This window comes from Hyperoodon ampullatus (assembly GCF_949752795.1).
Source record: "Hyperoodon ampullatus genome assembly, chromosome: 3".
Lineage (NCBI taxonomy): Eukaryota > Metazoa > Chordata > Mammalia > Artiodactyla > Ziphiidae > Hyperoodon > Hyperoodon ampullatus.
The window spans coordinates 66721689-66741615 of record NC_136916.1 but is presented as its reverse complement, the minus strand read 5'-3'; positions in this window follow the sequence as shown (position 1 = coordinate 66741615).

Sequence of the window (19927 nt, the reverse complement as noted above, 5' to 3'; positions counted from 1 at the left end):
TGGGAGGGAGGGAGATGCATGAGGGAGGGGATGTGGGAACAGATGTATATGTATGACTGATTCACTTTGTTATAAAGCAGAAACTAATAAAAATAAATAAATAAATAAATAAAAAAAAAAAAAAAAAAAAAAAGAAATACAAAGTGCTGGGGGGGCTGAAGCCTGGAGCCTGCTGGGCTCTGGAAGCCAAAGGCAGTGGCAGGTCCTTAGGGATAAGAAGGGACTAAAAGACTCCTGGCTAGAAGCTGGGGGCTTAGATGTACCCCAGTCCCTGAAAGGATGCTAGGGTAGGGATGCTGCTGCTGATCTGTTGTCTGAGGCCCTAACTTCATAGGATGTGTATTATCCCTCATATACCACAGTATGGGAGCTTGAAAATGCCATAAAACTTGGAGGCATCTGCAAAACCTTAAGTTAGGTGAGCAAAGGTTGGAGGGTAGGAAGGGAGAGAGAGAGGAAGAGGGTATGATGTCCATTCAAAACAGCCTAACTTGTGCTGGAACGTAAGTAAAGTGCTCAGGGAATGATCCGGAAAGGATTCCACTGACCAGATCTGGGACAATTTTAGCATTAAAATAAATGACAATGATGAATGCTCATTGAATAAAATTAGAAACGTTAAGACTATATTGAAGTAAATAAATGATAAAAGTTTGATGAGAAATGAGGAACTTACATAGTTTCAAAGTACCTCCTCACAAAATACTTATTAATTATAAGGGGGAAAAGAGTTGACGGAGGAGAAACTTTGCAGATACCACCTGTGGTAGGCTGAATAATGATCCCCAAAGATGTCCACATCCTAATCTTGGAACCTGTGGATGCCACTTTATATGGTGAAAGGAACTTTGCAGATGAGATTAAATTAAAGGTCTTGGGATGGGGAGATTTTCCTGGTGGGACCGATGTAGTCACAGAGATCCTTATAAAGGGAGACAGGGGATCAGAGTGAGAGAATGTATGTGAAGATGGAAGCAGAGATTGGAGTGATGTATATATGAGCTAAGGAATGCCAAGGCAGCCTCCAGAACTGAAGAGGCAAGGAACAGATTCACCTTTGGAAACTTCAGAAGGAACCAGTCATGCCAGTACGTTGATTTTAGCCCCATAAGACTGATTTTGGACTTCTCACCTTCAGACCTGTAAGAGAAAAAAAATTTATGTTTTTTCAAGCCACTACATTTGTGGTAATTTCTTACAGCATCATTAGGAAACCAATATACTACCTTAACTAAGTGATCAAAATTAGTATCATGAATAATGGGGCAAATCAAAATTGTACATTACCTGATAGGATGCAGTACACAGAATTCCTTCTGTGATATTCCTGCCAAAGATGTATGACTTGAATCTAATCATGAGGATACATCAGACAAACCCAGATTATGGGACATTCTATAAAATAACTGATCTGTTATCATCAAAAGTGTCAAGGTTGTGGGGGCTTCCCTGGTGGCGCAGTGGTTGAGAGTCCGCCTGCCGATGCAGGGGACGTGGGTTCGTGCCCCGGTCCGGGAAGATCCCACATGCCGCGGAGCAGCTGGACCCGTGAGCCATGGCTGCTGGGCCTGCGCGTCCGGAGCCTGTGCTCCGCAAGGGGAGAGGCCACAACAGTGTGAGGCCTGCGTACCGCAAAAAAAAAAAAAAAAAAAAGTGTCAAGGTTGTGAAAGTCAAGGAGAGACTGAAGAACTCTTTCAGATAGAAGGAGACTCAAGTGACACCACAACTAAATACAACGCTTGATTCTGAAACAGATCCTTTTGCCATATAGGACTTTATGGGGACAACTGGCCAAATTTGAATGGGGTCTGGGGATCAGATGGTAGTACTATGTCAATGTTAACTTCTTGATATTGATGGCTATATTTTGGCTATATAGGAGATATCTTTGTAGATAATGCACATGAAAGTGTTCAGAAGCTTGTGTGGTAAATGTATTCAAAATGATGCAAGGGAGAAAAGTTCTGTGTATGGTACTTGCAACTTTTCTGTAAATTTGAGATTTTTTTAAAAAAAGCAAAGTGAGCCTACAAACCAAGATTTGAAAACATAAGCAATCAAAGGCTAAGAAAGGTAGCAAATGAAATAAAGAAATCGGCGAATTCACTCCAGATGAAATACATTTTTATAGAAGTATAACAAATAATTTTTAGAAAGAAAAGAAAAAGAGGAAATGCTACCCAAACTTATTTGTTGAGGATAGTATAATTATGGTACTAAACCAGACAAGGACATACAAGAGAATTATAGACCAATATGATTTATGGGTATTTGTCACAGGGAGATGGCATGGATTAGTGGTTAGTACGTGGCCCCTGGAGCAAGGCAGTCTGGATTTGTATTCTGGTGTCACTGCTAATATTCTCTGTGACCTTGGGGAGGTGACTTGACTTCTCTGTGCCTCAGTTCTCTCATATTTCAGAGGAGGAAATAACCTTCAAAGCAATAGGCCTTCTAGGATGAAATGAAATAATTCATGGAAAATGCCTTAATGGTGCCTGAAACATAGAAAGCACCTAATAAATGTTACCTATTATTAGTTTTCATGAATGTAGATTCAAAAATTCTAAATAAAGTAATACCAAAGTTGAAAACAGCAGTGTACACACAAAAGTAATGCATCATGGCAAAGTAAGGTTTATTCCAAGAATACAAGAGTGAGTCAACATTAGATAAATCACTAATGTACCTTAACAGATTACTCATGCAATGCAAACTGTTAGCAAACTAGCTTCCTTAACCTAATAAACATGTAGCAATGATCAGACTTAATGGTAAAATTTTAAAAGCAATTTCCATCAAAGTCAGGAATTAGACAAGGATGCCTTCTATCATGGTTTCTATTCAGCACTACACTGGAGGTCCTAAGCCTTCATGTGCTAGCTTAAGTTATATGAAATTGCCATTTTTTTAGGTCACAGGTTGCCCAACAGCAGCAATTTATATGATTCAACCTATAAAAGAAAGAAAGAAATTTAAGAATTGGAAAGGAAGACTACCTGTATGTGAAGACAATATGATTGTCTATGGAGAAAATCCAAGAGAGTATACAGATAAATAATTAAGACTAGTAAGAGAGGAGGTTGCTGAATTCAAGATCAACTTTAAAAAAATTATTAGTATTTTATACATGAGTAATACCAAATTATAACATGTAATAGAAAAAGAGATTCTATTCACAACAGCAACAAAAATCTGAGAATGCATCAAGCAAAAGATACACAAGACCTTTCATGCAGAGTATTATAAAAATTACTCCAGGACTTAAAGGAAGAACTGACTAAATGGAAATATATAACGTATTTATGAATGTAAGCACTCAAATTATAAAATGGAAGTACTTATATTTATGAACAGGAGGAGCTATATTGCAATTATATCACTTATTACCAAATTAATCTATAAATTTGATGTGATTCCCACACAAATCCCAATAGAATTTTTCATGGAAATTAATGCATGGATTGCAAAGTCCCTGTAGAAATCAAGGGGCCAAGAATAGTGTAGCAGACACCAATGGTGCCCTGCCCCTATCCCTCAGCATCACCAATCCCATACATGCCAGGGAGTTGATGCCTCCAAGAGCAGCCTTAGTGTATTAATCATGCCTTTTTATTTTCTGATGTTTTGACATCTGAGGCTTTGCTGATCCTGGAGAGACTCCCCCTCCCAGGGGTTAGCCAATTTCTAGAGATAATAAAGGACTCACCTGCAAGTGCAACTTTCATATGCAAACCAACCATCCAAAGCCCATAGCTCTCAACCACCTCCTTATCAGGCTCTTATGCTCCAGACCACTATCCATCTGCCCTAATCATCCTAGGGCCAAGTACTAGACAACTACAGATAGCTGATATGCCCTGGAGGCCACTGAAATTATTCAAACTAGTCAGTACTAAGCCTGCTTACCTTGCTTTGCCTCTCCTGCAGAAATCACAATAAAGACTCATGCTATGTTTCCTCTCACTCCCTCTGCCTCCTGACTGAACTTGGTGATTCCCCCTGTGGCCCTACATGCCATGCCATGCCTCCTCTTTCTAAAGATCTGTGGCAATGGAAAACTTCTTCCTTTATGACAGTCATTTCTATGTTTGTATGTCTTACCTTACCAGATTAAAACAAATCCTGGGTACATTTTAAAAATAGCCAATGAGGAATGAGAGTTAGTAGATAAATACTCCAGTTTCTTTGCCCCTCAGCTGGAGTAACTCTGAAGTGCCCAGTGAGACTGTGCTCAGGTGACCTTCCATCTTGCTCATTAATGCACCTCCATTGACTTTCTTTCTTTTCCTATCTCACTTCCCCACTGTCTTACCTGTTCTTCCTGGGACTGCTTTCTAAAGAAAATTCTTGCATCCAAATCCTTGTCTCAGGCTGTGCTTCTAGGGCAACCCAAATGAATACATTTTTAAAGAATAAGAATGGTATATGGGGTGGTGGTAATGGAACTTATTAAGATATTTAGACATATGATAGTGCCATAGAAATTAAGACAATGAAGTGTTGTCAAGGGGATGGACAAATAGACCACTGGAAGAGAACAAGAGACCCGTGACACATGGAAATGTGAAATGAGACAGATGTTTCCATGTAGATCAATGAGGAAAGGATGGAATGTTCTGTAAATGGTGTTGGGACAATGGATTATCCACATGGAAAGTAAACAAAGTTAGATCCCTAGCTCCCATCATACCAAAAATAAATACCAGGTTGATTAATGATCTAGTTGTGCAATGAAAAACTTTAAAAACTTTTAGAAGGAAATATAGGAAGATATCATGATGACTAGGGTAAATGTCTTAGTCAGTTTGGACTGCTATAACAGAAAACTATCGACTGGGTGGCTTTAATAAACATTTATTTCTCACAGCTCTGGAGGCTGGAAGTCTGAGATCAGATCTGCCACATGGTTGAGTTCTTGTTGAGGGTCCATTTCCTGGTTCACAGACAGCCACCTTCTCCTTGTATCCTCACGTGGCAGGGAGCAGAAAAAGAGAGGAAGCAAGCTCTTCATGTATCTTCTTATAAAAGCACTAATCCCATTCATGAGGGTCCACCCTCATGACCTAATCACCTCCCAAAGGCCCCACCTCCTAACCATCACATTAGGGGTTAGAATCTCAACGCATAAATTTGGGGTTGACACAAATATTCATTGCATAACAGGTAGAAAGTAATTTCTTAAACAAAATATTAAAAACATAATTCCCAAAGAAAAATGTTGTTAGGTCTGACTTCACTAAACTATTTGAACTTCTCTCCAACCAAACATACCTCAAATTAGGTTTCAAGAGAAACCACAGAGTGAGTGAAGATCCTTGCAACTCATATATCAACAAAGAATACATTCCAGAATACTTAAGAAATTCCTATAAACATTAATATTTTTAAAAGTTAACCAACCAAGGAAACAAAAAGGCAAATGCCACAAACACGTAATTCACAGGAGAGGAAACTTAAATGGCCCACAGACATAGGAAAAGATGTGGGGTTTTTTGTTGTCGTTTTTTAATTGAAGTATAGTTGATGTACAATATTGTGTTACTTTCTGGTGTACAGAAAAGTGATTCAGCTCTACATATATAAATATATATATATATTTTAGATTTTTCCCATTATAGTTTATTACAAGATATTGAGTATAGTTCTCTGTGTCCTTATTGTTTATTTTATACATAGTAGTGTATAAATGTTAATCCCAAACTCTTAATTTATCCCTCCTCACCCTTTCCCCTTTGGTAACCATAAGTTTGTTTTCTACGTCTGTGAGTCTGCTTCTGTTCTCTAGGTTTTTTTAAACATCTTTATTGGAGTATAATTGCTCTACAATGGTGTGTTAGTTTCTGCTTTATAACAAAGTGAATCAGCTATACATATACATATATCCCCATATCTCTTCCCTCTTGCATCTCCCTCCCACCCTCCCTATCCCACCCCTCTAGGTGGTCACAAAGCACGAGCTGATCTCCCTGTGCTATGAGGTTGCTTCCCACTAGCTATCTATTTTACATTTGGTAGTATATATAAGTCCATGCCACTCTCTCACTTCGTCCCAGCTTACCCTTCCCCCTCCCTGTATCCTTAAGTCCATTCTCTACGTCTGTGTCTTTATTCCTCTGCTGCCTCTAGGTTTTTCAGAACCTTTTATTTTTTTTAAGATTCCATATATATGTGTTAGCATACGGTATTTGTTTTTCTCTTTCTGACTTACTCACTCTGTATGACAGACTCTAGGTCCATCCACCTCACTACAAATAACTCAATTTCGTTTCTTTTTATGGCTAATATTCCATTATATATATGTACCACATCTTTATCCATTCATCTGTCAATGGACACTTAGGTTGCTTGCATATCCTGGCTATTGCAAATAGTGCTGCAATAAACATTGTGGTACATGACTCTTTTTGAATTATGGTTTTCTCAGGGTATGTGCCCAGTAGTGGGATTGCTGGGTCATATGGTAATTCTATTTTTAGCTTTTTAAGGAACCTCCATACTGTTCTCCATAGTGGCTGCACCAACTTACATTTCCACCAACAGTGCAGGAGGGTTCCCTTTCCTCCACACCCTCTCCAGCATTTATTGTTTGTAGATTTTTTGATGATGGCCATTCTGACTGGTGTGAGGCGAAAGCTGATTGTAGTTTTGGTTTGCATTTCTCTAATAATTAGAGATGTTGAGCATCTTTTCATGTGCCTATTGGCCATCTGTATGTCTTCTTTGGAGAAATGTCTGTTTAGGTCTTCTGCCAATTTATGGATTGGGTTGTGTGTTTTTTGATATTGAGCTGCATGAGCTGCTTGTAAATTTTGGAGATTAATCCTTTGTCCATTGCTTCATTTGCAAATATTTTATCCCATTCTGAGGGTTGCCTTTTTGTCGTGTTTATGGTTTCCTTTGCTGTGCAAGAGCTTTTAAGTTTCATTAGGTCCATTTGTTTATTTATTTATTTTATTTACAACCTTATTGGAGTATAATTGCTTCACAATGGTGTATTAGTTTCTGCTTTATAACAAAGTGAATCAGTTATACATATACATCTGTTCCCATATCCCTTCCCTCTTGTGTCTCCCTTCCTCCCACCCTCCCTATCCCACCCCTCCAGGTACTTACAAACCACCGATCTGATCTCCCTGTGCTATGTGGCTGCTTCCCACTAGCTATCTACCTTACATTTGGTAGTGTATATATGTCCATGCCTCTCTCTCGCTTTGTTACAGCTTACCCTTCCCCCTCCCCATATCCTCAAGTCCATTCTCAAGTAGGTCTGTGTCTTTATTCCTGTTTTACCCCTAGGTTCTTCATGACATTTTTTTTCTTAAATTCCATATATATGTGTTAGCATACGGTATTTGTCTTTCTCTTTCTGACTTACTTCACTCTGTATGACAGACTCTAGGTCTATCCACCTCATTACAAATAGCTCAATTTTGTTTCTTTTTATGGCAGAGTAATATTCCATTGTATATATGTGCCACATCTTCTTTATCCATTCATTGGATGATGGACACTTAGGTTGTTTCCATCTCCGAGCTATTGTAAATAGAGCTGCAGTGAGCATTTTGGTACATGACTCTTTTTGAATTATGGTTTTCTCAGGGTATATGCCCAGTAGTGGGATTGCTGGGTCATATGGTAGTTCTATTTGTAGTTTTTTAAGGAACCTCCATACTGTTCTCCATAGTGGCTGTACCAATTCACATTCCCACCAGCAGTGCAAGAGTGTTCCCTTTTCTCCACACCCTCTCCAGCATTTACTGTTTGTAGATTTTTTGATGATGGCCATTCTGACTGGTGTGAGATGATATCTCATTGTAGTTTTGATTTGCATTTCTCTAATGATTAATGATGTTGAGCATTCTTTCATGTGTTTGTTGGCAGTCTGTATATCTTCTTTGGAGAAATGCCTATTTAAGTCTTCTGCCCATTTTTGGATTGGGTTGTTTGTTTTTTTGCTATTGAGCTGCATGAGCTGCTTATAAATTTTGGAGATTAATCCTTTGTCAGTTGCTTCATTTGCAAATATTTTCTCCCATTCTGAGCGTTGTCTTTTGGTCTTATTTATGGTTTCCTTTGCTGTGCAAAAGCTTTGAAGTTTCATTAGGTCCCATTTGTTTATTTTTGTTTTTATTTCAATTTCTCTAGGAGGTAGGTCAAAAAGGTTCTTCCTGTGATTTATGTCTTAGAGTGTTCTGCTTATGTTTTCCTCTAAGAGTTTGATAGTGTCTGGCCTTACATTTATGTATTTAATCCATTTTGAGTTTATTTTTGTGTATGATGTTAGGGAGTGTTCTAATTTCATTCTTTTACATGTAGCTGTCCAGTTTTCCTAGCACCACTTATTGAAGAGGCTGTCTTCTCTCCACGGTATATTCTTGCCTCCTTTATCGAAAATAAGTTGACCATATGTGTGTGGGTTTATCTCTGGGCTTTCATCCTGTTCCATTGATCTAAATTTCTGTTTTTGTGCCAGTACCACACTGTCTTGATTACTGTAGCTTTGTAGTATAGTCTGAAGTCTGGGAGCCTGATTACTCCAGCTCCATTTTTCTTTCACAAGATTGCTTTGGCTATTCGGGGGTCTTTTGTATTTCCATACAAATTGTGAAATCTTTTGTTCTTGTTCTGTGAAAAATGCCATTGGTAGTTTGATAGGGATTGCATTGAATCTGTTGATTGCTTTGGGTAGTATAGACATTTTCACAATGTTGATTCTTCCAATCAAAAAACTCGGTATATTTCTTCATCTGTTTGTATCATCTTTAATTTCTTTCATCAGTGTCTTATAGTTTTCTGCATACAGGTCTTTTGTCTCCTTAGGTAGGTATATTCCAAGGTATTTTATTCTTTTTGTTGCAGTGGTAAATGGGAGTGTGTCCTTAATTTCTCTTTCAGATTTTTCATCCTTAGTGTATAGGAATGCAAGAGATTTCTGTGCATTAATTTTGTGTCCTGCTACTTTACCAAATTCATTGATTAGCTCTAGTAATTTTCTGGTAGCATCTTTAGGATTCTCTATGTATAGCATCATGTCATCTGCAAACAGTGACAGTTTTACTTCTTCTTTTCTGATTTGGATTCCTTTTATTTCTTTTTCTTCTCTGATTGCTGTGGCTAAAACTTCCAAAACTATGTTGAATAATAGTGGTGAGAGTGGGCAACCTTCTCTTGTTCCTGATCTTAGTGGAAATTGTTTCAGTTTTTTATCCTTGAGAATGATGTTGGCTGTTGGTTTGTCATATATGGCCTTTATTATGTTGAGATAAGTTCCCTCTATGCCTACTTTCTGGAGTGTTTTTATCATAAATGGGTGTTGATTTTGTCGAAAGCTTTTTCTGCATCTATTGAGATGATCGTATGGTTTTCTACTTCAGTTTGTTAATATGGTGTATCACATTGTTCGATTTGCATATACTGAAGAATCCTTGCATTCCATGAATAAACCCCACTTGATCATGGTGTATGATCCTTTTAATGTGCTGTTGAATTCTGTTTGCTAGTATTTTGTTGAGGATTTTTGCATCTATGTTCATCAGTGATGTTGGCCTGTAGTTTTCTTTCTTTGTGACATCTTTGACTGGTTTTGGTATCAGGGTGATGGTGGCCTCGTAGAATGAGTTTGGGAGTGTTCCTCCCTCTGCTATATTTTGGAAGAGTTTGAGAAGGAGAGATGTTAGCTATTCTCTAAATGTTTGACAGAATTTGCCTGTGAAGCCATCTGGTTCTGGGCTTTTTTTGCTGGAAGATTTTTAATCACAGTCTCAATTTCAGTGCTTCTGATTGGTCTGTTTTATTTTCTGTTTCTTCCTGGTTTGGTCTTAGAAGGTTGTGCTTTTCTAAGAATTTGTCCACTTTTTCCATGTTGTCCATTTTGTTGCATATAGTTGCTTGTAGTAATCTCTCATGATCCTTTGTATTTCTGCAGTGTCAGTTGTTAATTCTTTTTCATTTCTAAATCTATTGATTTGAGTCTTCTCCCGTTTTTGTCTTGATGAGTCTGGCTAATGGTTTACCAATTTTGTTTATCTTCTCAAAGAACCGGCTTTTAGTTTTATTGATCTTCGCTATTGTTTCCTTCATGTCTTTTTCATTTATTTCTGATCTGACCTTTATGATTTCTTTCCTTCTGCTAACATTGGGTTTTTTTTTTCTTCTTTCTCTAGTTGCTTTAAGTGTAAGGTTAAGTTGTTTATATGAGATGTTTCTTGTTTCTTGAGGTAGGATTGTATTGCTATACAGAACTGCTTTTGCTGTATCCCATAGGTTTTGGGTCATCGTGTCTTCATTGTTATTTGTTTCTAGGTAGTTTTTGATTTCCTCTTTGATTTCTACAGTGATCTCTTGGTTATTGAGTAGTGTATTGCTTAGCCTCCATGTGTTTTTGTTTTTTACAGATTTTTTTCCTGTAATTGATATCTAGCCTCATAGCGATGTGGTTGGAAAAGATACTTGATATGATTTCAATTTTCTTTAATTTATCAAGGACTGATTTGTTACCCAAGATACGATCTATCCTGGAGAATGTTCCATGAGCACTTGAGAAGAAAGTGTCTTCTGTTGTTTTGGATACAATGTCCTATAAATATCAATTACGTCCATCTTGTTTAATGTATCATTTAAAGCTTGTGTTTCCTTATTTATTTTTATTTTGGATAATCTGTCCATTGATGAAAGTGGTGTGTTAAAGTCCCCTACTATGATTGTGTTACTGTCGATTTCCCCTTTTATGGCTGTTAGCATGTGCCATATGTATTGAGGTGCTCCTATGTTGGGTGCATAAATATTTACAATTGTTATATCTTCTTCTTAGCTTGATCCCTTGATCATTATGTAATGCCCTTCTTTGTCTCTTGTAATAGTCTTTATTTTAAAGTCTATTTTGTCTGACATGAGAATTGCTACTCCAGCTCTCTTTTGATTTCCATTTTCATGGAATATCTTTGTCCATCCCCTCACTTTCAGTCTGTATGTGTCCCTAAGTCTGAAGTGGGTTTGTTGTAGACAGCATATATACGAGTTTTCTTTTTATATCCATTCACCCAGTCTATGTCTTTTGGTTGGAGCATTTAATCCATTTACATTTAAGGTAATTATTGATATGTATGTTCCTATTACCATTTTCTGAATTGTGGGTTTGTTATTGTAGGTCTTTTTCTTCTCTTGTGTTTACTGCCTAGAGAAGTTCCTTTAGTATTTATTGTAAAGCTGGTTGGTGGTGCTGAATTCTCTTAGCTTTTGCTTGTCTGTAAAGGTTTTAATTCCTCCATCAAATCTGAATGAGATCCTTTCTGGGTAGGGTAATCTTGGTTGTAGATTTTTCCCTTTCATCACTTTAAATGTGTCCTGCCACTCCCTTCTGGCTTGCGGTGTTTCTGCTGAAAGATCAGCTGTTAACCTTATGGGGATTCCCTTATATGTTATTTGTTGTTTTTCCCTTGCTGCTTTTAATATTTTTTCTTTGTATTTAATTTTTGATAGTTTGATTAATACGCGTCTTGGCATGTTTCTCCTTGGATTTATCCTGTATGGGACTCTCTGTGGTTCCTGGACTTGATTAACTATTTCCTTTCCCATATTAGGGAAGTTTTCAACTATAATCTCTTCAAATATTTTCTCAGTCCCTTTCTTTTTCTCTTCTTCTTCTGGGACCCCTATAATTTGAATGTTGTTGTGTTTAATGTTGTCCCAGAGATCTCTGAGACTGTCCTCAATTCTTTTCATTCTTTTTTCTTTATTCTGCTCTGCAGTAGTTTTTTCCTCTATTTTATCTTCCAGGTCACTTATCTGTTCTTCTGCCTCAGTTATTCTGTCTGCTATTGATTCCTTCTAGAGAATTTTAATTTCATTTGTTGTGTTGTTCATCATTGTTTGTTTGCTCTTTAGTTCTTTTAGGTCCTTGTTAAATGTTTCTTGTATTTTGTCCATTCTAGTTCTAAGATTTTGGATCATCTTTACTATCATTACTCTGAATTCTTTTTCAGATAGACTGCCTATTTCCTCTTCATTTGTTACCTCTGGTGGGCTTTTACCTTGCTCCTTCATCTGCTGTGTTTTTCTCTGTCTTCTCATTTTGCTTAATTTACTGTGTTTGGGGTCTCCTTTTTGCAGGCTGCAGGTTCATAGTTCCTGTTGTTTTTGGTGTCTGCCCCCAGTGGCTAAGGTTGGTTCAGTGGGTTGTGTGGGCTTCCTGGTGGAGGGGACTAGTGCCTGTGATCTGGTGGATGAGGCTGGATCTTGTCTTTCTGGTGGGCAGGTCTGCATCTCGTGGTGTGTTTTGGGGTGTCTGTGACCTTATTATGATTTTAGGCAGCCTCTCTGCTAATTTGTAGGGTTGTGTTCCTGTCTTATTAATTGTTTGGCATAGGCTGGCCAGCACTGTAGCTTGTTGGTCGTTGAGTGGAGCTGGGTCTTAGCGTTGAGATGGAGATCTCTGGGAGAGCTTTCGCCGTTTGATATTACATGGAACCGGGAGGTCTCTGGTGGACCAATGTCCTGAACTTGGCTCTCCCACCTCAGAGGCACAGGCCTGACACTTGACTGGATCCCCAAGACCCTGTCAGCCACACGGCTCAGAAGAAAAGGGAGAAAAAAAGAAAGAAAAAAAGAAAGAAAGAGAAAAATAAAATAAAATAAATAAAGTTATTAAAATAAAAATTAATTATTAGAAATTAAAAAATTAAAAAGTAATAAAAGAAGAAAAAAAAAGAAAAGAAAGTAGAGAGCAACAAACCAAAAAACAAATCTACCAATGATAACAAGTGCTAAAAACTATACTAAAAAAAAAAAAAAAAAAGAGACAGACAGAACCCTAGGACAAATGGTAAAAGCAAAGCTATACAGACAAAATCACACACAGAAGCATACACATACACACTCACAAAAAGAGAAAAAGGAAAAATATGTATATATGTATCATTGCTCCCAAAGTCCACCACCCTAATTTTGGGATGATTCGTTGTCTATTCAGGTATTCCACAGATGCAGGGTACGTCAAGTTGGTTGTAGAGATTTAATCCTTTTCTCCTGAGACTGTAGGGAGAATTTCCCTTTCTCTTCTTGTTCACACACTTCCCGGGGTTCAGCTTTGGATTTTGCCCCGCCTCTGTGTGTAGGTCACCTGAGGGTGTCTGTTCTTTGCTCAGACAGGACGGGGTTAAAGTAGCTTCTGATTAGGGGGCTCTGGCTCACTCAGGCCAGGGGGAAGGAGGGGTACGGAATGCGAGGTGTGCCTGTGGCGGCAGAGGCCGGCGTGACGTTGCAACAGCCTGAGGCACGCCATGTGTTCTCCCGGGTAAGTTGTCCCTGGATCACAGGACCCTGGCAGTGGCGGGCTGCACAGGCTCTGGGGAGGGGAGGTGTGGATAGTGCTCTGTGCTTGAACACAGGCTTCTTGGTGGCTGCAGCAGCAGACTTAGCGCTTCATGTCTGTCTCTGGTGTCTGCGCTCATAGACGCGGCTCGCGCCGGTCTCTGGAGATTGTTTAGGTGGTGCTCTGAATCCCTTCTCCTCGCTCACACCGAAACAATGGTCTATTGCCTCTTAGACAGGTCCAGACTTTTTCCTGGACTCCCTCCTGGCTAGCTGTGGCGCACTAGCCCCCTTCAGTCTGTGTTCACGCAGGCAACCCCGGGTCCTCTCCCTAGGATCTGACCTCCGAAGCTGGAGCCTCAGTTCCCAGGCTCCAGCCGCCCCGGCGGGTGAGCAGACAAGCCTCTCGGGCTGGTGAGTGCTGGTCGGCACCGATCCTCTGTGCAGGAATCTCTCCACTTTGCCCTCTGCACCCCTGTTGCTGCGCTCTCCTCCGTGGCTCCGAAGCTTCCCCCCTGCCCACCCCCCACCTCCCCCAGTGAAGGGTCTTCCTAGTGTGTGGAAACTTTTCCTCCTTCACAGCTCCCTCCCAGAGGTGCAGGTCCCGTCCCTATTCTTTTGTCTCTGCTTTTTCTTTTTTCTTTTGCCCTAACCAGGTACATGGGTAGTTTCTTGCCTTTTGGGAGGTCTGAGGTCTTCTGCCAGCATTCACTGGGTGTTCTGTAGAAGTTGTTCGACATGTAGATGTATTTCTGATGTATTTGTGGGGAGGAAGATGATCTCCATGTCTTAATCTTCCGCCATCTTGAAGGTCTCCTGTTTCTGTTTTGTAAGTAAATTCATTTGTTTCATTTTTTAGATTTCATATATAAGTGATATCATATGATATTTGTCCTTCTCTGTCTGACATACTTCACTTAGTATGTTAATCTCTAGGTCCATCCGTGTTGCTGCAAGCGTCATTATTTCATTCTTTTCCAAGGCTGAATAACATTCCACTGTATGTATATACACCACATCTTCTTTATCTATTCATCTGATGATCCATTCCAGGTCTTGACTATAGTAAATAATGCAGCTATGAACATTGGAGTACATGTATCTTTTTGAATTAGTTTTCTCTGGATATATGCCCAGGAGTGGGATTGCAGGATCATATAGTAACTCTAATTTTAGTTTTTGAAGGAACTTCCATACTGTTCTCCATAGTGGCTGTACCAATTCACATTCCCACCAGCAGTGCAAGAGTGTTCCCTTTTCTCCACACCCTCTCCAGCATTTATTGTTTGTAGATTTTTTGATGATGGCCATTCTGACTGGTGTGAGATGATATCTCATTGTAGTTTTGATTTGCATTTCTCTAATGATTAAAGATGTTGAGCATTCTTTCATGTGTTTGTTGGCAGTCTGTATATCTTCTTTGGAGAAATGTCTATTTAGGTCTTCTGCCCATTTTTGGATTGGGTTGTTTGGTTTTTTGTTATTGAGCTGCATGAGCTGCTTATAAATTTTGGAGATTAATCCTTTGTCAGTTGCTTCACTTGCAAATATTTTCTCCCATTCTGAGGGTTGTCTTTTGGTCTTGTTTATGGTTTCCTTTGCTGTGCAAAAGCTTTGAAGTTTCATTGGGTCCCATGTGTTTATTTTTGTCTTTATTTCCATTTCTCTAGGAGGTGGGTCAAAAAGGATCTTGCTGTGATTTATGTCATAGAGTGTTCTGCCTATGTTTTCCTCTAACAGTTTGATAGTTTCTGGCCTTACATTTAGGTCTTTAATCCATTTTGAGCTTATTTTTGTGTATGGTGTTAGGGAGTGATCTAATCTCATACTTTTACATGTCCCTGTCCAGTTTTCCCAGCACCACTTATTGAAGACGCTGTCCTTTCTCCACTGTACATTCCTGCCTCCTTTATCAAAGATAAGGTGAGCATATGTGCGTGGGTTTATCTCTGGGCTTTCTCTCCTGTTCCATTGATCTATCTTTCTGTTGTTGTGCCAGTACCATACTGTCTTGATTACTGTAGCTTTGTAGTATAGTCTGAAGTCAGGGAGCCTGATTCCTCCAGCTCCATTTTTTGTTCTCAAGATTGCTTTGGCTATTCGGGGTCCTTTGTGTTTCCATACAAATTGTGAAATTTTTTGTTCTAGTTCTGTGAAAAATGCCAGTGGTAGTTTGATAGGGATTGCATTGAATCTGTAGATTGCTTTGGGTAGTAGAGTCATTTTCACAATATTGATTCTTCCAATCCAAGAACATGGTATATCTCTCCATCTATTTGTATCATCTTTAATTTCTTTCATCAGTGTCTTATAATTTTCTGCATACAGTTCTTTTGTCTCCTTAAGTAGGTTATTTCTAGATATTTTATTCTTTTTGTTGCAATGGTAAATGGGAGTGTTTTCTTGATTTCACTTTCAGATTTTTCATCATTAGTATATAGGAATGCCAGAGATTTCTATGCATTAATTTTGTATCCTGCTACTTTACCAAATTCATTGATTAGCTCTAGTAGTTTTCTGGTAGCATCTTTAGGATTCTCTATGTATAGTATCATGTCATCTGCAAACAGTGACAGCTTTACTTCTTCTTTTCTGATTTGGATTCCTCTTATGTCTTCTTCTTCTCTGATTGCTGTGGCTAAAACTTCCAAAACTATGTTGAATAAGAGTGGTGACAGTGGGCAACCTTGTCTTGTTCCTGATCTTAGTGGAAATGGTTTCAGTTTTTCACCATTGAGGACAATGTTGGCTGTTGGTTTGTCATATATGGCCTTTATTATGTTGAGATAAGTTCCCTCTATGCCTACTTTCTTCAGGGTTTTTATCATAAATGGGTGTTGAATTTTGTCGAAAGCTTTCTCTGCATCTATTGAGATGATCATATGGTTTTTCTACTTCAGTTTGTTAATATGGTGTATCACGTAGATTGATTTGCATATATTGAAGAATCCTTGCATTCCTGGAATAAACCCCACTTGATCATGGTGTATGATCCTTTTAATGTGCTGTTGGATTCTGTTTGCTAGTATTTTGTTGAGGATTTTTGCATCTATGTTCATCAGTGATGTTGGCCTGTAGTTTTCTTTCTTTGTGACATCCTTGTCTGGTTTTGGTATCAGGGTGATGGTGGCCTCGTAGTACTAGTTTGGGAGTGTTCCTCTCTCTGCTATATTTTGGAAGAGTTTGAGAAGGATAGGTGTTAGCTCTTCTCTAAATGTTTGATAGAATTCACCTTTGACGCCATCTGGACCTGGGCTTTTGTTTGTTGGAAGATTTTTTATCACAGTTTCAATTTCAGTGCTTGCGATTGGTCTGTTCATATTTTCTATTTTTTCCTGACTCAGTCTTGGCAGGTTGTGCATTTCTAAGAATTTGTCCATTTCTTCCAGGTTGTCCATTTTATTGGTATAGAGTTGCTTGTAGTAATCTCTCATGATCTTTTGTATTTCTGCAGTGTCAGTTGTTACTTCTCCTTTTTCATTTCTAATTCTATTGATTTGAGTCTTCTCCCTTTTTTTCTTGATGAGTCTGGCTAATGGTTTATCAATTTTGTTTATCTTCTCAAAGAACCAGCTTTTAGTTTTATTGATCTTTGCTATCATTTCCTTCATTTCTTTTTCATTTGTTTCTGATCTGATTTTTATGATTTCTCTCCTTCTGCTAACTTTGGGGTGTTTTTGTTCTTCTTTCTCTAATTGCTTTAGGTGCAAGGTTAGGTTGTTTATTCGAGATGTTTCCTGTTTCTTAAGGTGGGATTGTATTGCTATAAACTTTCCTCTTAGAACTGCTTTTGCTGCATCCCATAGGTTTTGGGTCATTGTGTCTCCATTGTCATTTGTTTCTAGGTATTTTTTATTTCCTCTTTGATTTCTTCAGTGATCACTTCGTTATTAAGTAGTGTATTGTTTAGCTTCCATGTGTTTTTAATTTTTACAGATCTTTTCCTGTAATTGCTATCTAATCTCATAGCATTGTGGTCGGATAAGATACTTGATATGATTTCAATTTTCTTAAATTTACCAAGGCTTGATTTGTGACTCAAGATATGATCTATCCTAGAGAATGTTCCATGAGCACTTGAGGAAAAATGTGTTCTGTTGTTTTTGGATGGAATATCCTATAAACTTCAGTTAAGTCCATCTTGTTTAATGTATCATTTAAAGCTTGTGTTTCCTTATTTATTTTCATTTTGGTTGATCTGTCCATTGGTGAATGTGGGGTGTTAAAGTCCCCTACTATGAATGTGTTGCTGTCAGTTTCCCCTTTTATGGCTGTTAGTATTTGCCTTATGTATTGAGGTGCTCCTATGTTGGGTGCATCAATATTTACAATTGTTATATCTTCTTCTTGGATCGATCCCTTGATCATTATGTAGTGTCCTTCTTTGTCTCTTCTAGTAGTCTTTATTTTAAAGTCTATTTTGTCTGATATGAGAATTGCTACTCCAGCTTTCTTTTGGTTTCCATTTGCATGGAATATCTTTTTCCATCCCCTTACTTTCAGTCTGTATGTGTCTTTACGTCTGAAGTGGGTCTCTTGTAGACAGCATATATATGGGTCTTGTTTTTGTATCCATTCAGCCAATCTGTGTCTTTTGGTGGGAGCAGTTAGTCCATTTACATTTAAGGTAATCATCGATATGTATGTTCCTATTCCCATTTTCATAATTGTTTTGGGTTCGTTATTGTAGGTCTTTTCCTTCTGTTGTGTTTCTTGCCTAGAGAAGTTCCTTGAGCATTTGCTGTAAAGCTGGTTTGGTGGTGCTGAACTCTCTCAGCTTTTGCTTGTCTGTAAATGTTTTAATTTCTCCATCAAATCTGAATGAGATCCTTGCTGGGTAGAGTAATCTTGGTTGCAGGTTTTTCTCCTTCATCACTTTAAATATGTCCTGCCAGTCCTTTCTGGCTTGCAGAGTTTCTGCTGAAAGATCAGCTGTTAACCTTATGGGGGTTCCCTTGTGTGTTATTTGTTGTTTTTCCCTTGCTGCTTTTAATATGTTTTCTTTGTATTTAATTTTTGACAGTTTGATTAATATGTGTCTTGGCATATTTCTCCTTGGATTTATCCTGTATGGGACTCTCTGTGGTTCCTGGACTTTGATTAACTATTTCCTTTCCCATATTAGGGAAATTTTCAACTATAATCTCTTCAAATATTTTCTCAGTCCCTTTCTTTTTCTCTTCTTCTTCTGGAACCCCTATAATTCGAATGTTGGTGCGTTTAATGTTGTCCCAGAGGTCTCTGAGACTGTCCTCAGTTCTTTTCATTCTTTTTTCTTTCTTCTGCTCTGCAGTAGTTATTTCCACTATTTTATCTTCCACCTCACCTATCCATTCTTCTGCCTCAGTTAATGTGCTATTGATCCCATCTGGAGTATTTTTAATTTCATTTATTGTGTTGTTCATTGTTGCTTGTTTCATCTTTAGTTCTTCTAGGTCCTTGTTAACTGTTTCTTGCATTTTGTCTATTCTATTTCCAAGATTTTGGATCATCTTTACTATCATTATTCTGAATTCTTTTTCAGGTAGACTGCCTATTTCCTCTTCATTTGTTAGGTCTGGTGGGTTTTTATCTTGCTTCTTCTCCTGCTGTGTGTTTTTCTGTCTTCTCATTTTGCTTATCTTACTGTGTTTGGGGTCTCCTTTTTGCAGGCCGCAGGTTCGTAGTTCCCATTGTTTTTGGTGTCTGTCTCTAGTGGCTAAGGTTGGTTTAGTGGGTTGTGTAGGCTTCCTGGTGGAGGGGACTAGTGCCTGTGTTCTGGTGGATGAGGCTGGATCTTGTCTTTCTGGTGGGCAGGTCCACGTCTGGTGGTGTGTTTTGGGGTGTCTGTGGACTTTTTATGATTTTAGGCAGCCTCTCTGCTAATGGGTTGCATTGTGTTCCTGTCTTGCTAGTTGTTTGGCTTAGGGTGTCCAGCACTGTAGCTTGCTGGTCGTTGAGTGAAGCTAGGTGCTGGTGTTGAGATGGAGATCTCTGGAAGATTTTCGCTGTTTGATATTATGTGGATCTGGGTGGTCTCTTGTGGACCAGTGTCCTGAAGTTGGCTCTCCCACCTCAGAGGCACAGCACTGACTCCTGGCTGCAGCACCAAGAACCTTTCATCCACACGGCTCCTCAATTTGGGATGATTCATTGTCTATTCATGTATTCCACAGATGCAGGGTACATTAAGTTGATTTTGGAGCTTTAATCTGCTGCTTCTGAGGCTGCTGGGAGAGATTTCCCTTTCTCTTCTTTGTTCTCACAGCTCCCGGGTCTCAGCTTTCTGCATCGTAGTTTTGATTTGCATTTCTCTAATAATTAGAGATGTTGAGCATCTTTTCATGTGCCTATTGGCCATCTCTATGTCTTCTTTGGAGAAATGTCTATTTAGGTCTTCTGCTCAATTTTGGATTGGGTTGTTCATTTTTTATACTGAGTTATATGAGCTGTTTGTATATTTTGGATATTAAGCCATTGTCAGTTGCATCACTTACAAATATTTTCTACCAATCTGTTGGCTGTGCTTTCGTTTTGTGTACGGTTTCCTTTGCTGTGCAGAAGCTTATACATTTGATTTGTTTATTTTTGCTTTTATTTCTGTTGCCTTGGGAGACTGAACTCAAAAAACATTGA